This window comes from Lycium barbarum, chromosome 10 (assembly GCF_019175385.1).
Source record: "Lycium barbarum isolate Lr01 chromosome 10, ASM1917538v2, whole genome shotgun sequence".
NCBI lineage: Eukaryota > Viridiplantae > Streptophyta > Magnoliopsida > Solanales > Solanaceae > Lycium > Lycium barbarum.
In genome coordinates this window covers 45747152-45764767 of record NC_083346.1, presented here as the reverse complement: position 1 = coordinate 45764767, position 17616 = coordinate 45747152, and positions in this window count along the sequence as shown.

Here is a 17616-nt window from a genome sequence, read left to right as displayed (position 1 = left end):
ATTCACTCCTTGAACCCGAGCTCACAACTAGGCCACATCCTCACCCCCGGTCAAATGTGCCTGTTCATATATAGGTCATATCCTCACCCCCGGTCAAATATGTCTTTTCATATATATAGTAACACTGTCACATCACTCTTCAATGATCAATTTATCAAGTACCATGTATCAAATAGTATCACAAGTTCAACAAAGAAGATTATATTAACTTCTTCACTAATTTCACTTCACAATGCATGTCTCAACGTATTCGAGTTCATTAGTATGTATGGACTATGAACAATTTGTAATATCAATGTCAACCACAAGGCATCATGCCACAAATCTTTCATGAATAGTTTCCAAACCATTTCCATCAGGTAGGAGGGTATGAATGCATCAATGAGTGTAAACATGGTAAATCAATGCAAACCAATAAAGCAACAGTGAAGGTACAAGTCACAAAGCCACAAGTCATATCAAGACTTAGATCAACTCAACCATGAAATGAATCATACAAACTGTCTCAACCAACATAAGAGTCTATGTCCCTATTTACTTCCACATGTCGCAAGTACGCCTCACAACTAAGTCTTGTATCACCGAGATGCTCCATTTTTCTATATATTATTATCAACAGTAAATCATATATCAAGTTTTCATCTATGTACTGTCATAAGTTTATATCACAATTCAAGTCTAAACTCATTGTCCTTCCTTTCTCTGATGATATGTGTCACAACAAGAAAGAATTGAGTACAACACGACAATTTAGGTAATAAGCCTAATCACAATAACAGGTCTATGAGCCACCATCAACAACAATCAACCTAATAGAAATCCATCCCGAATCGCCACATTATGAATACAACACCTCATAATTCAGTACATAAAGTAATGGTCACAGGCCCACAAAATTAGAAGTCATACCAACCTCGCTAATATCCAACCAAAACACCATGTCCGAAGACCTAATCATGATTTCTCCCGTCAATTCTACACAATACATACGTTTCACTAATCAAAGTCTAACTAAAGTAAGCCGTAACCTACCTCGAATGCCGAACAAGAGCACGAACTACTCCACACGAGCCTTCTATTTTTGAAGCGCCTCAGAATGGTCAAAGTCAAACAATATGATGCTAAGTAAGCAACCAACCGTGCACTTAAACAAGAACAAAAATTTGGGGAAGAAGACCCACTTACTTCTACCCTTTTCAATGGATGAAACCACCCTTTAATAGTGAATTCATCATAACTTCTATCTCTACAATCATTAACCTTCAATTCATGAGTTTCTAATCAATTTACCCTTTGAAACAGATTTTAGGACAAAATTTCCATTTTTATTAGAACCCTAAGTCTTTACATGCAATTTCAACCATAAAAAATTAAATTCCCTTCTTAGAAAGTGATAATCTATACTCCTAGATGATCAATCAACAACAAAATCGACAACCCACCAATTATTTAAGGGTTTACTAATTCTAAGGTTCTAGGATTTTCACCCACCATTAATGGACCTTAAACTAATCATGAAACTTGAAGAAGAAAGGAAAAGGAACAAATAAAGGTGGGGACTTACCCTCCAAGATGCTTTCACGAATGAATGGAATGAAGTTTGCCTCTTTCTCTTTTTAAAACTGACTTTGGGGTCTCGTGGGTAATGGTTCAGAGTTGAGATATAAAAATAGGGCTTCCTGCCCCCGTCGGTCGCTGTGGTGGTCACCATGGCCGCTGCAGCGGTCCCACTATGGCGGCCCTGAGTCCGCTATAGCAGACCTGCTGGAACAGTCCGCACAAAAATGGTTATAACTCTCTTATACGAAGGCGAAACGTGACAGTTCTTTTTGCTATAGCTTCGTAATTACGATATGGATCTTATGGTTCAAACCTCACACAAAACAAAGGTCTTTTGATCAATCTGGACCCCTTTATTACCAAATACCTATGGCGAAAACATCGAATACGAGCACGACAAAACCCAAATCCATCTGAAACTCTTCGGAACCTCACCAACACCTATGGACAAGTTCAAAATCATCATATTAACTTGTTGGAAATTCCAAAACATTGACACGGGGTCATCCTAACACGACGTTGACTGTGGTCAACTCTAACTCGTTAACTTAACTAGCTTCTCCATCAATGACTCAATTTACACTCGAACCTTGCGGGAACCAACCCAATGACTTCATTAAGTCATAGATCATACTAACAGGACTTGGGGAAGGGTTAACAAGGTTAAATGATCCAAAACACTATAACGACCAAACGGGTCGTTACAGAGTAGCACTATAATGGGGATCTATATACCTCTTATCTCGTCTCTTATTATCTCGGCCTCTATCACTACTACCTCGACCTTGATCACTACCACATAATGATATCTGTATACAAATTTACGTTAGTATCAAAAAAATTAATATGCATAAAAGGAAATTGCTTCATGCAAATTAAACCAAAATGTTAGTCGTCCTCCCCATTTGATTAATCGTCATTCGCCCAAGTAGATTCTTCCTCCTCGCTTGTTTCATTTTAATTAGCTGATTCTTCTTCCTCCATATTTCCTAAGGTATTATGTATTCCTCATCATCAATTTCTTTTAATATGTATTTAGGATGTTCCAGGATATTTCCTAAATCAGCATCCACTGTTTTATGGACAACTGCTACGTCGTTCTGGTATGCCACATCTAACACGTTATCGACTTCCACCCTACCCACAGCCTGAGTCTTTATAACCACCATCAATTAGACTTATCCCTACACAAATGATATGGAGCATAATACGCTTACTTAACATTTTCTGCAATCATTAAAGGATTATAGTGATCATATTGTCTCGTGTGCTTAACTTCAACTACATTATGTTGTTGATTCACCTTTGTACCTCTATGTGAAGGATCAAACCACTTGCACCAAAATAGTATTATCTTTTTATTCAGTCAATCAGGATACTTAAGTTCTAAGCTCTCATGTAGCACACTATAATAATCAACAGATTCACCATGACCTTGAACATCATCTTTAGTGCATGATTCACTATTATTGGTTTTCTTACACTTTGTTGTGACCTATGCACTCAAACAACCAGATTCTTTGAGCAGCTATGCAAGAAGGTAAAGTGGGAAATATGTAAATCAACACAAAAATTTTCACGTGGAAAACCTTGCTCAAGGGAGGAAAAACCACGACTTACCTCTAGTAGGATTTTCCCAAACTCCACCGAACACGAGCAACTTTTAAGGTTACAATTATATGTATATCTAACCCCTTGTTTGGATGGTGGTTTCCCGTGGTTCATTAATGTATGGTTTTGTATGAAACCATGTTTGTTTCTATTGTTCTTAAAATTATGTGGTATGGTGTTGTAAAACCGTAGTTCATCCCATGGTTATATATGTCACGACTCGGCTAGGGGGCCGCGACGAGCACCTGGTGCTACCCCACCCGGGCACCCCCTTATCGTACATAACATAACATCTAGGTGAACCATAAGTCAATTCGTGCTTTTCTTATCGTTAATCATATTGATCCCATTAGACGACCATCATCATTTAACATATCATAGGCATCTATGCCACATCAATGTACATGGGCCCACGTGGCCGACAAAATGATATACAAAACATAGGCCGACAAGGCCAAACACATCTACCCACACACACACATATCTACGAGCCTCTAAGAGTATAACATATCATATTAGCGGGACAGGACCCCACTATGCCCATAATTATATACACAAAAGAATGAGTACCCAAAAGATATGGCTCCGAAGGAATCGGAGCTCTCTATGTAATCTCCGAATAGGCAGCTATGGATCAAGTCTGTCTCACTGTGCACCTGTGGGCATGAGGCAGCGTCCACAAACAAAAGGACGTCAGTACTAAGAATGTACTGAGTATGTAAAGCATGATTAACATCAATATAGAAGCATCATAGACAATGTATGAAGTGGCATAGGAGGGGGAGACAATAATATCATCGTCATAGCACTTACCTGCCTTTCGTAGGACTTTCCATTTTTCATACGTATTTGTACACCTACGTCATCATCCGTATGCCATAATATTACTCGTACCGTACTTGTGCTCATATTCGCATACATGTCCTTATTCGTATTCGTATACATAGTCTTTTCACATTCATATTCATATTATATACATAGCCATACACTTATATACATACATAGCGTGCCCGACCATAAGGTTCGGTGTTTCATACATACTTAGCCAACCAAGGCTCAATGTTATTTCTACCTGGCCCTACCAAGGCTTCAGGGTTATCCGTACCATCTGCAGAGATGTGCGCGCGTTTCGTAATCGTATACATACTTTATACATAATCATATACATATATTCTACCCGGCGTTATAAGCTCGGGGTTATCATTATAGCCTTTCATAGGCACATATAAGTATAATAGCCTGTAAGCACCTTTGGCATCATTATTATTATTATCGTCATCACTATCATCGTCATTATTGCTACATCCATATCTTAGGCTTACTCGTCATATGAGGACGTAGTACAATCGTAGTACATGTTAAGGATCGTGAGCTTATGAGCTCGGAGTGTCAATCACTTGAATACAACATACTCATATAGAGGAATTAGAAATTTGGCCAAGAACCATGCCTCATGAAAGAAGGGTTAGCCTTACATACCTTTTCGTTGGACTATTCTACACTTGCACGTTTCCTTCCAATGCTAGCGTCTATTCCTTCATTAATATCGTAACAATGGCCATTAGTCATTCACATCATCCACATTATCTAGATTTCTCAATTTGCTTCTAATTCTCCCATATTTACGGTCATGACCTCCAACTTCGTCCATTCGTCTAAAGTGTCGAGTTCATGATCTTAGTACCATTTATAATACATTCATATCGTAATACAACAACATTCATAATTCAATTCAAACTATTCCTCAAAATGTCACTATTCACCATTCATGACCTAGTTGACCACATTTTCTATAATCCATGTATTTTAATTCTCCAATACCTTAAACATGTTGTAAAAATCATGAATCTTACCTTAGAAGTTGTAGGAACAATCTTTGGTTGATAGTGACTTTGAGCCAAACCCTAGTTTTTCTCCATTTGCATTTCTTAACTTGAATGGTATTTAATGGCTTGCTTACACTTGATTCACTTGTTTATGTTGTTGGGGACTTATAATCCTTGAAAACTTATAAAATAAATGTAGAGAGATGATTCTAGAGAGAAGTGGTGTAAGGTGGAAATGAAATAAGACAAGTCTTGATCCTCATATTTAATGAATTGAAAAATCTGTGCTAGGTGAACAGTGGTCGTCCATGGAGGTTTACAGTCCGTATTTCAGTTTATGGACCGTCCCTCGTGGTAGTCTTTAAGCTTAAGCAGAACCAGAAACTTAAGGCTGCATGCATGGTGATTTACGACCATGGTTTACGGTCCGTCCACCAGGTCGTATTTAACCATTTCCTCGGCTGGCAGAAAGTTGAAGCCTTGCATGGCAGTTTACGACTGCCAGTTTACGGACCGTATAGCAATTTACGGTCCGTATTTTGCAATTTACGACCACTGGGTAGTTGCAATTCTGCAACTTCCCATATTTCTTAGACTTCTCATTTTAATCACCCCCGTCCATACACATGCATTGCTCACCTTGTATCTCATCTTAACTTAGCCAACTTCCTCGTCTCACATCGGATACTTTCGAAATCTCGCCTAAGGTCATCAAACGTCGTTTCTTGCTCCTGGACATCATGCACTCATATTCATCACTAATTCGTTCTCTTGCGTACCAACGGAAAATTTTTCCGAGGTTTAACATTCTCCCCCCCCCTTAAGAACATTCGTCCTCGAATGTTAAAGTCTTCGGGGATTCTATAAAATTTCGCCAGAGTTTCCCCTACATTATGGCACTGCCATCCTGCCACAACAGCCCATAATATCGATGCCACACAGGGCCACTACATAATAACATAAAAATTGGTCACACACGACCTAAAAGCATAAAAGGAAAACATGCATACCTTATGATCTCGACGTCTCAGTTTGTACTTCTTCCAAGGGCTGAAATAGATGTGGGTATTTGGATCGCATACTCTCTTCTGCTTCCTACGTCATTTCCTCTCGATTGTTGTTCCTCCATAAGACCTTAACTGAGGATAATTCTTTGTTTCTAAGTCTCCGTACTTGCCTATCTAGTATGGCAATGGGTATCTCTTCATAAGTCAATTTCTCTGTCATTTCCACATCATTCACTGGGACGATCCTAGTAGGATCTCCAACACATTGCCGAAGCATCGAAACATGAAATACTGGATGAACTGACTCCAAGTCTGGAGGTAGATTTAACTCATAGGCCACTTTGCCTATCTTGCGTACAATTTCGTATGGCCCCATATACCGGGGATTGAGCTGCCCTTTTTTGCCAAATCTCATTACGCCCTTCATCGGCGACACTTTCAAGAATACCCAATATTTCACTTCGAACTCTAAGTCTCTTCGACGATTATCTGCATAGGACTTCTGACGACTTTGAGCCGCTAGCAACCGATCTTGTATGAGCTTAGCTTTCTCTATTGCTTGCTGGACCAAGTCTGGCCATATCAACTTAGTTTCTCCGGTTTCAAACCACCCAATTGGGGATCTACACTTTCGCCTATATAGAGCTTCATACGGTGCCATTTGAATGATAGAATAATAACTGTTATTGTAAGCAAACTCAATCAGTGGCAAATGGTCATCCCAATTTCCTCCAAAATCTATCATACATGCTCGCAACATATCTTCAAGAGTCTAAATGGTACGTTCGGCCTGCCAATCGGTCTGTGGGTGAAACGCCGTGCTAAGGCGCACTTGGGTCCCTAAACCCTCTTGGAAAGACTCCCAAAACTTAGCTGTAAACTGAGTCCCTCTATCGGAGATAATAGATACCGGAACGCCATGGAGTCTCACTATCTCTTTAAGATAAAGCTTGGCATAATCTTCTGCCATATAGGTTGTTCTGACCGGTAAGAAATGCGCTGACTTTGTGAGTCTATCCAAAATCACCTATATAGAATCATATTTACGTCGAGAACGGGGTAACCCTGTGATGAAGTCGATATTAATCACTTCCCACTTCCAAGTTGGGATTTCTATAGCTTGCAATAAGCCACCCGACTTTTGGTGCTCGATCTTCACTTGTTGGCAATTAGGACATTGAGCTACAAATTCCGCTACGTCTTTCTTCATCCCATTCCACCAATATATAGACTTAAGATCATGATACATTTTCGTCGCTCCGGGGTGAACGGAGTAACGGGAACAATGAGCTTCCCTCAATATTTGGTGACGTAGACCTACCACATCGGGAACACATAACCTGCCTTGACATTGGAGAACTCCGTCTTCCGAAATATCAAATGATGACTCCTCCTTCTGAGGGAGTGTATCTCTGTACTGCATTAGCATGGGATCCTCATATTGTCGCTCTTTTACTTCTGCTACTAGCGATGAAACTACTGAATTCTGAATAGTAGCTCCGCTGCTACCTGAGTCCACTACTCGGACTCCTAGGCTCGCTAACTGTTGAAGCTCACGGGCCATCTCTTTCTTTTCTGGTCGTACATCACTTAGACTTCCCATGGATCTGCGGCTAAGAGCGTCAGCCACAACGTTAGCCTTTCTGGGGTGATACAAGATATCAACATCGTAATCCTTTAGCAACTCCAACCATCGTCGTTGTCGCAAATTCAACTCTTTCTGCTTGAAGATATACTGGAAGCTTTTATGATCTGTATAAACGTCCACATGGACACCATATAAATAATGTCGCCATATCTTTAATGCATGGACCACTGCGGCTAATTCTAAATCATGGGTCGGGTAATTCTGTTCATGTTTCCGCAATTGCCTAGAAACGTACGCAATCACCTTACCATGTTGCATCAGTACACAAACTAGCCCGACGCCTGAAGCATCACAATAAATAACATATCCTTCCAATCCCTCTGGAAGTGTCAAGAATGGGGCTGAAGTCAATCGGTCTTTCAACTCTTGGAAACTACGCTCGCAAGCATCTGTCCATTGAAACTTAGCTGACTTCTGAGTCAACTTGGTGAGTGGCGCAGAAATAGAAGAAAAACCCTCAACAAATCTTCTGTAATACCCTGCTAAGCCCAAAAAGCTACGAACTTTCGTAGGAGTCGTGGGCCTTGGCCAAGTCTTCACGGCCTCGATCTTTTGGCTATCCACTCGAATGCCATCGGCTGCAATGATATGGCCCAGAAATGATACCGAGTTCAACCAAAACTCACACTTGGAGAATTTTGCAAACAACTCTCGAGCTCAAAGAACTCCAAGGACAATTCGCAAATGATCCGCATGCTCATCCTCGGATCTAGAATACACTAAGATGTCATCGATGAATACAATTACAAATAGATCCAGAAAAGGTCTCAATACATTGTTCATTAGGTCCATAAACACTGCCGGGCATTAGTTAACCCAAATGACATCACTCGAAACTCGAAGTGACCGTATCTTGTTCTGAAGGCCGTCTTAGGGATATCTCTTTCCCTGACTCTCACTTGATGATACCCAGGCCTCAAATCAATCTTTGAAAATCACTTGGCACCTTGCAATTGATCAAATAAGTCATCGATCCTCGGGAGAGGATACTTGTTCTTAATCGTCACTTTATTAAATTGCCGATAATCGATGCACATTCTCAAGGATCCATCTTTCTTTCGGACAAACAGTACGGGCGCTCCCCACGGGGACAAACTAGGCCTAATGAAGCCTTTTTCAAGCAAGTCTTTCAATTGCTCCTTCAACTCTTTCAACTCTGCGGGTGCCATTCTATAGGGAGGAATAGATACGGGTTTAGTGTCTGGCAACACATCAATCGCAAAAACGATCTCTCGCTCGGGAGGAAGGCTTGGGAGCTCTTCCGGGAACACATCCGGAAATTCATTCACCACTGGAACTGACTGTAGAGTCGACGACTCAGCTTCTACATCTTGAACTCGCACTAGGTGATAAATGCACCCTTTCGTGATCATATTCCTTGCCTTTAGATAGGAAATAAACCTACCTTTTGGTGATGCCGTATTTCCTTTCCATTCTAAGATTGGTTCTCCCGGAAATTGGAAACGAACCATCTTCATTCTACAATCAACATTGGCATAACAAGAAGCCAACCAATCCATGCCCATAATGACATCAAAATCTACCATCTCTAGCTCATGCAAATCAATCATGGTACGACGGTCACAAATCACGACTACACAACCTTTATACACTCGGCTAGCTATCACCGATTCGCCAACGGGCGTAGACACCTCAAAAGATTTGATCGACTCCGGCTCGACTATACATCGACCCGCAATGTATGGAGTAACATAAGACAATGTAGAGCCCGGATCAATCAAAGCATATACATCATGAGAGAATACCGATAATATACCTGTGACCACATCAGGAGAAGACTCAAGATCTTGGCGTCCAGCCAAAGCATAAATACGGTGCTGAGAGCCGCTAGTACTGGGAGCTCTGCCCCTACCTCTACCATGACCGACTGGCGCATGTAAATATGGCCCCGTAGGGCGTACAGATGCCGAAGATCCGGCTACCGAACCTGATGGCTGGGTCCTACCTCTACCATGCACTGAGGGGCAATCACGCATAATATGGCCCGATCGACCACATGAATAACAAACATCTGAACCCAATCGGCATTGGCCCCAATGCGACTTCCCACACTGGGAACATCGTGGTATAGGTGGCCTTGACTGGCCTGAATCACCTCTAAATTGGGACCCCGAATAACTCTGACTTGGCCTGAGATGAGTAGATCTATCAAGGCTCTGGCCTGAAAACCGTGGAGGTGCACTGGTCATAGAATAACCCAAATGTCTAGGGAATTGTTGCCTGTGTCCGCCACTGGACTCACTTATTGGGCCCGAAGATCTGGCCCTCTTATTATGTCCCCTATCCTGTTCGCGTTCACTTCTCCGCTGTTGTAGGCTTTCTTCTAAGTTCTGGGCATGTGCCTGAATGCGCGCAATATCCATACCGTCCTGAAGGGACGCAGTCAAGCATTTGTCCATCAGATGGGGCCCTAGGCCCTTTACAAATCGGTGTACCCGGTCGCCCATATCTGCTACCATGGCCGAAGCATACCTGGACAAGGAGTTAAAATGGAGGCTATACTCTAGGGCACTCATAGTGCCTTGCCTCAAATTTAAGAATTTATCGGCCCTAGCTCGCCGAACTTCTGGGGCATATAATGACGGAGAAAAGCATCAACAAACTCTTGCCATACCGGGGGAGGTGCATTGGCCCCCCGTGAAGCCATCCACACCGTATACCACTGGATCGAGACATCTCTCAATCTATATGACGCTAGCTCTACCGACTCGGTGTCTGAAGCATGTATCAACCGGAGCGTCCTTAGCATACCATCAATAAAGTCCTGGGGATCCTCCTCCGGTTTTGACCCAAAGAATTCTGGAGGGTTCAAAGTAATGAAATCACGGGCTCTTGCACTAACAGCCCTATCACCATACCCTGAACTGTGCCTCTGAGCCTGGGCCGCAACCAATTGAGTCAATAAAGTAATGGCCTCTTTTACATCTTGGCCCGAAGCATTTGGTGGAGGAACTGGAGCTGGGGCTGAGGCTCCCACGTACTCCTCGGTAATAGGCACTGTCTGGGAGGACTGAGATTGAGCCGCACTCTGGGACTCATCTTCCTCTACTACCGGTCATATATTCCTAAAATGTCCGCAACTTCTTATTTATAAGTGTGGCGCGCAACACACCCATAACCAAGACTCTACTAGACACGGCTCGTAGACATATCCTAGGACTGAACTGCTCTGAAACCACTTTTGTCACGACCCGGTTAGGGGGCCGCGACGAGCACCCGGTGCTACCCCACCCGAGCACCCCCTTATCGTACATAACATAACATCTAGGTGAACCATAAGTCAATTCGTACTTTTCTTATCGTTAATCATATTGATCCCATTAGACGACCATCATCATTTAACATATCATAGGAATCTATGCCACATCAATGTACATGGGCCCACGTGGCCGAAAAAATGATATACAAAACATAGGCCAACAAGGCCAAACACATCTACCCACACACACACATATCTATGAGCCTCTAAGAGTATAACATATCACATTAGCGGGATAGGACCCCGCTATGCCCATAATTACATACACAAAAGAATGAGTACCCAAAAGATATGGCTCCGAAGGAATTGGAGCTCTCTATGTAATCTTCGAATAGGCAGCTATGGATCAAGTCTGTCTCCCTGTGCACCTGCGGGCATGACGCAGCGTCCACAAACAAAAGGACGTCAGTACGAAGAATGTACTGAGTATGTAAAGCATGATTAACATCAATATAGAAGCATCATAGACAATGTATGAAGTGGCATAGGAGGGGGAGACAATAATATCATCGTCATAGCACTTACCTGCCTTTCGTAGGACTTTCCATTTTTCATACGTATTTGTACACCTATGTCATCATCCGTATGCCATAATAGTACTCGTACCATACTTGTGCTCATATTCGCATACATGTCCTTATTCGTATTCGTATACATAGTCTTTTCACATTCATATTCATATTATATACATAGCCATACACTTATATACATACATAGCGTGCCCGACCATAAGGTTCGGTGTTTCATATGTACTTAGCCAACCAAGGCTCAATGTTATTTCTACCTGGCCCTACCAAGGCTTCAGAGTTATCCGTACCATCTGCAGAGGTGTGTGCGCGTTTCGTAATCGTATACATACTTTATACATAATCATATACATATATTCTACCCGGCGTTATAAGCTCGGGGTTATCATTATAGCCCTTCATAGGCACATATAAGTATAATAGCCCATAGGCACCTTTGGCATCATTATTATTATTATCGTCATCACTATCATCGTCATTATTGCTACATCCATATCTTAGGCTTACTCGTCATATGAGGGCGTAGTACAATCATAGTACATGTTAAGGATCGTGAGCTTATGACCTCAGAGTGTCAATCACTTGAATACAACATACTCATATATGTCACGACCCGACTAGGGGCCGTGACGAGTACCCGATACTTGTACCGAACACCCCTTATCTATCATATTACCCTTATCTCTTAGCAAGCCGTATAGACAGTGCCATTTTTTTTCCGAACATTAATGAACATTAATATTAGCAGCGTCATTATGAACATAGACTAGTAAACTTCGTTATCACTTTATACAACAACCATGCCCAACACCATATATCTAACTGTACCTGACTGACTGCACATATCTGTCTACGAGCCTCTAGACATAGTACACTTATACATAGAAAAGGGCTGAGTACTATCGTGCCCAAGATTATATATACACAAAATAGTACCACTGAGATAAGGATCAAGTCCACCTGTCTGCTGACCTGCGCGACATGAAACGCAGCGTCCACAAGAAGGGACGTCAGTACGAATAGTGTACCGAGTATGTAAGGCATAGAAAGTAATACAAGCAGTAACATAGAGTACGATTTATAATATCATGGAGCCACAGGGCATATAACGAGCCGAGAAAGTAACTTGTGCATAGGAAGGCCCCTTTTCAGGCCGGCGGTCATGTAGGTTTGTCCTTTCGTCTTTGAAACGTTTCTTTTCATGGGCATAGGAGTCAACATTTTTATATTTATTATTCTCGTGTGCAGAAAACAGTACATTTCAATAACAGTATCTTTCATTCACATTTACAGACGCCGAATACATCGGCTCTCCCAACCCCTTCCCCAACGGTGACCCAACACATTACATTACATATGTATCATACATCATATACATATGTATACAGTCGCCGCGTACGGCTCTTCCCATGTCCCGCGTCCGGGCATCCCGCGTCTAGGATGGAATCCAGCTGAATCAGGTGGTGATATAACAATGGCCTTTCCCTTTTCCCCATACACACATACATATACATTTCTTATATACAATTTACTTTATCTTATATATATATACATATCCATACACATATACCCGTTTTATATACATCTATCATATAATCACACGAGAGAGCCAAGGAAAATCACGTATTCATCGGAGTGACATAAGGTCGGCGATCTCCGATTACATTACGGAATGCTAGTGATAGCTTTGTCTCACCTTGAAGGAACAAGTAATTTTAAGGCGAGACTATCAACGGAGAATAGTATTACAGTAACCGTAGAATGAAATCGCGGGCATCATAGATGATAGTCATAGGCTTTGGAGTCTTAGAAAATAAAGTTAGAGCTAGGGAATATAATTACGATTCAAAAATAGTTTATCAATTTCATATTCACATTGAATCCTTAGCTTAAAAATCTTAGTCGTAGAATCGTTCCGGTCGTACTTATCATAGGCATATTCTTTTGTCTAACATCGTAGTTATCATTACCATCATAGAAGTATTCTCGTTAGAGTAGTTATAGTACTTAGCATTTAGTAACGAAATCGGGATCAAAGGTCCCCTTTGAATTCACCTTAAGTAAGTCAACCAAGACAATAGGGGAATCCGAGAGTAACGAGCCCACCTCGGGCCGGATGAGGTAGCGTATACGATTTACGTATGTTACGCGTTATAGCGTTACTTGTGAGGGTCTTAGGGTAATCGGGTCCCATTTATACAAGTTCGAAGGGTGTAGGAGGTTTTTCCAACAATTGGCACACTTTTTAGTTCAATTCTATTGAACAAAAGGTAGAAAACTTTAGGTGTGGATTCCGGGGAACCGAGTTGTCCCCGAGGCTCGTGCCCGACTTATTAGGACCAAGACATGCCATAGAAAGAAGGGTCAAACCTTACATACCCCTTTCCGCTCCTTTTGCTATCCCAAATTCATGTCACAATCTCGTCGGAATCTGCGAATTGGTCATTTTTACCAAAACTCTCATTAGAAGACTTAGAGTTAAAATCTTAAGGAAGCACTTTGCTACCGAAATTTCGGCAGCATTTCCTCTGTAAATATACCATCCTCGACATTCAATTTGGTCAAATTCTCATCAAACACAACCCGGGAATTCAAACCCGGCCAAACTATCAACATAATTCAACAACTATACTAGCGATTCACACATTTCATTCAATACACATGATCTCAATTTACCACTTTCTTCAAAATCTTCCGACTTCAATAAACATAATAATTCATATCTCAACCACATCATACTAACCACATTATTTTTCATGCATGCCAGAACCTTACATTCAATTTACATGACTTCTATAACAAGTCTCCACCTACTACAACTTCACAAGATTATCATGCATTCATTAGCCACATAGAATCCGCAACATAACCATAACCAAAACACTACATAAAATTGACTCATTCTCTTCCATATTAACCCACAACCCACAGCCAACATGCATGTACACTACGATTTCTCCAAACTCATTCAACTTCCATTTCCTACATATCATTCACAACCAAATACTAGACAACATGATTGAAATATGATTCCTACACATACATATATATATGCTACCTCACGGCCAACATGCTATATTTATTTCCTTCATGAATTCCATTCATTTTAACATACTACAACACATATACACCATGTATAACACATAAAACAAGATTAGAATTTACCTTTCTTCTTCAACTTCTCACTTGCCTAACTCTTGGCAACTTGTATGATTTTGAACCTTTCTTGTTCCAACAACAACTCCACCTTGTTGTGCACCCTCTACTTGGTAGAAAATAATTTTTGAGGGAATTTTTGGAATTTTTCTTGGTAATTTCCTCTATGGCCGAATGGCCTAGGGTTTTTGCTCTTCCTTTCTATTGTTCTTGGCTTCTTGAAAATTCTAGAGCTTAATGTGATAATTATGAAGTTGCCATCCTTTTTTAATTCATGGATTTTGCCCCACATGGGCTTGGTCCAAGAGGTGGCCGGTTGGGCCTAGAAATTTTCCAAAATTTTACTTTCAAGCCCACTTATATTTAGCTAGTTTATGTAATTCATGAAGCATTTTTCCAACTTCCAAATTTGCCCTTCGTCTTTCTCCATATTTCCACGAGTCATATTGCGAGTTTCCCCTTTTTGCCCTTGACCTTTCCTAATACTCCCACTTCAAAATTTTTATAAACAACTTGTACACCAAATAAGATCAAAATTATAATCTTGCTCTTAATCTCCCGCAATTACCTTAAATTATCCGAATGCAAAAAATGCGGGATATAACATCCTCCCCCCTTTAGAACATTCGTCCTCGAATGTTAAACTAGCCTCATGGTGTATTGTACACTTCGGGGAGGTCTCCTCTGTAGATGCCTCATGTCACTTAGCACATCCATCTTAGGAGCTTAGGTTTCCTTTTGCGATCTTTATGGATGTAATCCCTCCTTCGTGGCGTCCGTCGCGTCTATCCCCTCACTAGATATGTTCCCATACATCGCCACACCGGGGATTTCTTGCCTTAATTAGTGTGGACTCAATATCGGTCTCACCCTGTGATATCTGTACCTTTTTCCTTCATCCTCAAAACTTTCTGTTGCCATGGCTTCCCTTTTTCCGTTAGTTTAGCCCGTCTCGGCCTACATGACTCGTACGGGGTTTCTAACCACTTTCCACACCCCAATTTACTTTGGGCTGCCTACTTTTACACTCGTCTCTTGTTTCCACATTTACGAAATTTTCAGCATATTTCCCAGGGGGTCACCCATCATGGAATTACTCCCACCTGAGCACGCTTAACCTTGAAACTTTAATGCATTTCAGTGTCTCGGTGTTAGTATTTTTTTACCTCCGCTTCCCCGTACTACCTAAATCACATAATGTGGGGCAAATTGGGGTCTCGGCAATGTTCGAACGCGCTCATAGCACATATTTCTCTTTTAATGACTATTTTAGCCTTCGTGGTCACTACTATTCACCCTTTTTCTTGTGTGCACGGCTACCGTTATCCTAAATTTTCCCGAATTTCTTATATGTTCCGTAACACACGGGACGGTGCAAGATAAAGTAAAGTCCAGCTCAATTTAACATCCATATATTATAGAAAAGATGCCGGAAGTGTACCTGTTGTCACGACCCAAACCCCGTGGGCCGCGACTGGTACCCTAACTGGGCACCCATACGTACCTACCTGATCGAACTCGAACCATACAGAGTTTTTTTTTTTTTTTTTTTCAAAACAGAAGTACAGAAGTAGGCCGATACAATTACGGCACGCGCGTAACTTACATATATATATACATATACCTGAACATACAGACATTTACAGATAAGCCGATAAGGCTAACATACAGACGAAACCCGTAACCCACATATCCATCTACAGGCCTCTACAGACATACAGAATCATATGACGGGACAGGGCCCCGCCGTACCCAGAATATACATACATACGGAGTACACAGAAGACAGAAAATATATACCAAAAGATATGCTCCGAGTCAAAGGAGCTCTTCGAATGGCAAAGTCAGAACCTACACTGGCGGCGTGTCACCTGGCGCGTCTGTACCTGCGGGCATGTAGCGCAGCCCCCGAAGAACGGGGGTCAGTACGGAAAATGTACCGAGTATGTAAAGCAGAAACGTAACAGATATAAACATAGTCCGAACTAGAGTCACAGAAATATAACGGGCAGAATCATAAGTCAAACTAACGGACAGAGTTATGATCCAGACAGACATACAGAATCGTGTTACACACAAATGAACAGAATTATAGTTCGGACAGACAGACGGAATCATAATACGGACAGACGAGCAGAATCTGAATCCATACGGACATACAGAAGCAGAAGCCGTACGGACATACAGAAATAGTTGTAACACAGACGGACAGACAGTAGTATGACGGACAGAATTATGCATGCAGAGTAGCACAGAGTCATACAAAATCATACAAAGGCGTGTGCTTTATAAATACAAATGGCACACGCATATATTCATACAGATCCCGGCCCTGTCTGGGGGCGCGGTAACAGAACCCGGCCCTCTTAGTACGGGACGCGGTGGACAGACAGAATCAAATCAGATCATATGCCATCCTGGCCGCCATCCCCATACACAGATCATACAGACATACAGATCCCGGCCCGTACGCCGAGGGACGCGGTGAACAATGCAGAGAATTATGCACGATAACAGAACCTGGCCCGGGTCGCAGTGAAAGAATGCATTGAGACAGACACGAATCGATAAATGAGAAACCACCTACCTACAGACTCAACATACAGACTCGATCAAATTGAAGGGTGCCAAACGGCGAGCCAAAATCAGAATATCCAGATAGTATGCATAGTACGCGCCTATATCCTAGTTGGGAAGGCACGACAGATTATTATCAGAATGGGATTCTCAACTGTTCAGAAATCATATTGTATAAATTACACAAAAATAGCCATAATATACATAAAACAATAGTTCAGAAGTTTTTGGAGAACATCGGACCAAAACAGATGTATTTTAAAATCGTACCGGGAGTATCGGGCCTTGTGGGCCCACCTCGGACCCACCCGAGACTACATACGTAAATTATTGATAATTGACCTTATGAGGTCACCCATACTCATTCGGAAGTGTTCCGACTCCGTTTGGGGAAATTTTTGTGCAAAATCTCACTTTAAGGACA